Source organism: Myodes glareolus, chromosome 4 (genome assembly GCF_982192425.1).
Source record: "Myodes glareolus chromosome 4, mMyoGla1.1, whole genome shotgun sequence".
Classification (NCBI taxonomy): Eukaryota; Metazoa; Chordata; class Mammalia; order Rodentia; family Cricetidae; genus Myodes; species Myodes glareolus.
Window position 1 is genome coordinate 112,631,715 of NC_142029.1, and position 4,792 is coordinate 112,636,506.

The following is a 4,792-nucleotide window of genomic DNA, read 5'->3' on the forward strand; positions in this document are numbered from 1 at the left end:
TACAGGCTAGAATTTGCAGATGGGAGTGAATGATGTATTGCTTTCTCTCTTGAATTTAGTTCATCTCTTTTAATTAATTGTACTTAACAGATCTATCCATCTTTCTGAAAATTTTATAATTTTAAGTTTCTTTGACTCACAGCAAAATTACATTGTGCACACGTCGCACATTTTCTTTTTTTTCAGTTAATACTGATTATTTTCAATGTGAAAAAGACTAAGTTGAGTTTTAAAGCAAACAAGCCATAACAATTTGGCACTATTTCAATAATGAAGTGTCCATAATATGGTATTAGTTCAAAGATCTAAGCAAATCTCAAAGACGGTAGATTAGTAATTAGAACATCATGCAATAGTGATTTTAGCAAGAAACTAAACAGGTAAAAGAAGCATCTTATTACATTATAAATTCGAGTATGCAATTATAATTTACAAATTATAAAAATCTTCCCTTTTTACAGCCAGTTGTTTTGAATAGCTACATGAATGCGTAGTCAACAAGCCAAATAAACAAACACATCTACCCAAGTTACATCCCAGAATACCTAAGTAAACTGAAGACATTATTCAGATGAGTAAGTTCTATTCATTTTCGTCATCTGGGTGATCAGGTTGCCAAGGACATGCTTTTCTCTTTGATGTTCCTAAGCCACTGCATCCTGCTTCCTCAGGAAACTGGTTCTCTTTCTCACGATCTTTAGGAGACAGCCTGAAGAATTCTCCAGTTGCCTTTTTGCCACTTTGGAGTTGGGCGCACACAAACTGGATTCCCTCCTGCATACTTATTTTCAGCTTTTCTCGACGAACACGATGAAGAATTGGTGACAAAGGTGGAGGAGCCAAGCACCTTCCTGGGAGCTCGAGAAGCCACCACTTTTCTGTAGGCTCCCGGGACGCAGTTTGCTTTGGTCTGCACCATGTTCACACAAGAAGAGACAATTCGCACCAACACCCCAGCTGCGGATGTCTTAACTGAACAAGAACCCGCACATTTTCATTATTTGTTCATCAGTTAATAGACATTCCCTTATTGTTGTAAATAGAACAGCAATATACATGGACATGCAAGTGTATTTGCAGGATATGGAGTCATTTGGACATATGCCCAGACATAGTTTGAGTTCAGGTAATAGAAGGAATATTTCTTTTTTTTTAAGTTGGTTTTTATTGAGCTATACATTTTTCTCTGCTCCCCTCTCTTCTTATCTTTCTGTGTCTGAGTGACCTCACTCAATATGATGTTTTCTAGCTCCATTCATTTGCCTGCAAATCTCGAGATGTTATTATTCTTTTCTGCTGTGTAGTACTCCATTGTGTAAATGTACCACATTTTCCTTATTCATTCTTTAGTCGGGGGGCATTTAGGTTGTTTCCAGGGTCTGGTTATGACAAACATTGCTGTTATAAACATAGTTGAGTACATGTCCTTTGGCACCATTGAGTATCCTTTGGCTATATACCCAAAAGTGATACTGCTGGGTCCTGAGGAAGGTTGTTTCCTAATTTCCTGAGAAATTGCCATACTGATATCCGAAGGGGCTGTACCAGCTTGCACTCCCACCATCAATGCAGGAATGTTTCCTTTAGCCCACAGCCTCTCCAGCATAAGTTGTCATCAATGTTTTTGATCTTGGCCATTCTTACAGGTGTAAGGTGGAATCTCAGATTTGTTTTGATTTGCATTTCTCTGATGGCTAAGCATGTTGAACATTTCCTTAAATGTCTTTCAGCCATTTTAGATTCTTCTGTTGAGAGTTCTCTGTTTAGATTTGTACCCCATTTTTTTTTTTTACTGAATTATTTGTTCTTCTGATGACCAATTTTTTGAGTTCTTTGTATATTTTGGAGATCAGCCCTCTGTGTGATGTGGGGTTGGCAAAGATCTTTTCCCATTCTGTAGGTTGCCATTTTGTCTTATTGACTGTGTTCTTTGCTTTACAGAAGTTTTTCAGTTTTAGGAGGTCCCATTTATTGTTTCTCTCAGTGTCTGTGCTGCTGGGGTTATATTTAGGAAGTGGTCTCCTGTGTCAATGTGTTCAAGTGTACTTCCCACTTTCTCTTCTATGAGGTTCAGTGTGGCTGGCTTTATGTTGAGGTCTTTGATCCATTTGGACTTGAGTTTTGTGTGTGGTGATAGATATGGGTCTATTTTCATTCTTCTACATGTTGATATTCATTTATACCAGCACCAATTGTTAAATATGCTTTTTTCCATTTTCCATTTTTTGCTTCTTTATCAAAAATCAGTTGTTCGTAGGTGTGTGGATTAATATCTGGGTTTTTGATTCGGTTCCATTGGTCCTCCTGTCTGTTTTCATGCCAATATTAGGCTGTTTTCAGTACTATAATTATGTAGTAGAGTTTGAAGTCAGGGATTGTGATGCCTCCAGAATTTTTTTTTTTCGTACAGGATTGTTTTGGCTATCCTGGGTTTTTTGTTTTTTGCCCTGGAAGGAATATTTTCAACTGTTTTCCTTCTCTATAGGATACTTTGGCTACTCATGGTCTTTTGTGATTCCATATAAAACCTGGATTTTTTCTGGTTTTCTAAAGAATAGGATCAGAATTTTGCTGGCAGTTATGTTGAATCTGTATATTAGTTTTGTTAATATAGCCACTTACACGATATTAATTCTACTAGGAACATGCAAAGTCTTTCTGTTGTTAAGTGTTGGATTGAGTTTTTCAATGTCTGGTAACTCTTTGCTTACTTGGTTAGGTTTATTCCAGTGCACTTGTTGAGCTCTCACAGATGACCTTTTATCTCCTCTTTCTTTTATTCATTGTTAATTGTTGCATGATATGAAAGCTGCTTCATATACAAAATCTATTCGTGTTCTACAATTTTATTTAAGTGTTTGTCAGATCTGAAAGCTTTCTGGGAGGTTGTATTTGGCCTTTGAGTACAAAATCACGCCATCTGGAAGTAAGACATAGTTTGACTTTTCATTTCGTTTTCATCTCTTTTATGTTTCCCTTATTTTATTGCCGTGGTTAAGACTTTGACTACCATACTGAATCACAGAGATGAGAATGAGCATCCATGTCTTATTTCTGATTTTAAGGAAGATGCTGATTTTTCATCTTTACTATAATGTTGGCTGTAGTTTGTTGTTTTCAGCTCTATCACTTGAAGGTATGACTCTCTGTTCCTAACAGCCCCAGAACTTTAACCATGAAGGTGTACGAAACGCTATTAGATGAACTTTGCATTTCTTGATTACATGTTTTTTTTTCTTAAATTTCTTTATATGTTTGTTTGTGTTTACTGATTTGCATTTGTTGAGCCAACCTTGTACCTCTATGATGAAGCCTACTTGGTTATGATGCATGATCTTAACGTGTTCTTGAATACTGTTTGCAAGTGTTTTAGTGAGAAAATTTGCATTTATATTCATCAGGGAAATTGGTCTGTAGTTTTCTTTTTTTGTTGCCTTTATCTGCTTTTAGTATCAGGATAAAACTGGCTTTCAAGAATGAATTTTATGGCATTTTTCTTTTCTATCTTGTGAAACAAATTGGTAACTGTTGGCATTAAATATTCCTTAAAAGTTTGATGGAATTCTGCAGTGAATCTGTGATCCATGCCTTTATATGTGAGGAAACTTTTGATTATAACTTCAGTTTCATCATTTGTAATAGGTCTGTTTCAGCTTTTCATATCCTTTGACTTTAATTTTGTTAAGTCATGTGCATTTAGGAGTTTACCAGTTTCTTCTAGGTTTTAAAGCTTTTTGGAGTTTCAGTGTTCAGAGTATTCTCTAGTGGTGTTCTAGATTTCTTTGGAGTCTGTTGTGTCTTGAAGGTTTTTCTCTTGCCATGTCTATTCGGGTCCTAAATAACTCATGTTCAGAGTTTATTTCATTCTCTAGGTTCAGGAAGTTTTCTACTACAATTTCATTAAATAGTCTATTTCTTTGTCTTCATCTTTGTTCCTTTTTTTATCAGCGAGTTCTCAAGTTTGGTAATTTGAAAGTATTCCAAAATTCTTAGAAATGTTGGTTTATAATTTTCTCTATATAAGGTTGTTTTTATTATTGTCACTACCCACATTTTCACTTTTTTCAGTGTTTTAGTTCTCTTGATGATTTTTTTCCTTCCATATTTTGAAATTTCTCCTCCAGTTTACCATTTCATTCACTTTGGAGACTGCCTTGTGGAGGTCTTAGATTCATTCCCATGGCTTGTATATATGTTCTCTATATGGCCATTGATTTTCTTGAAAGTATACAACTGTACATTCTTTCTCGGATATTTTGTCCATGCCAGTAACTTTGGATTACACCGTGGGATAGATGGAGATGGGCTGTGACTAGAATTAGTGTCACACTCCATGTTTTTCCTCATCATATTTTACATGTCTGCTGGAATCTGTTTTTCTTCTAATTTTAACTTCCCTCCTTTATGACATTGGTTATTCTGTTTTCTTTGAGTCTTCCAGAAATGTATTTGCATGGTTTTCAGATATGAAAACTAACAAATCTTGTTGTTGATTCCTGGGTGGGACCACTGAGCTGATTTGGTCTTTGGTGGGGTGACAGCAGAACAGTTGACAGGAACACATACTGAGCACCATGGTGTAGGATGGTCACAACCCTTGTCAGTTGCTGAACTACATAAACTACCTGGAAGCTATAGTTGGAACCCTGGTCTTGCAGTGAACTCTGAGAATAGTGGAGCATGTGCCCTTGTTTTGAAAGGACTCCTAGGACTACTGAAATAATATCTTCCGTTTATTTGTGTAATTGGAATTTTCTTTGGGTCACCATCCAGCTCCCAAATAAAGACATGG

At 36.1% G+C, this 4,792-nt stretch overlaps 1 pseudogene; it reads right to left on the reverse strand.

Annotated features, from left to right (window-relative positions):
* Positions 1 to 387: 387 nt before the first annotated feature.
* LOC125400659 (PCNA-associated factor pseudogene) lies at positions 388 to 980 on the reverse strand (annotated as a pseudogene).
* Positions 981 to 4,792: the final 3,812 nt, after the last annotated feature.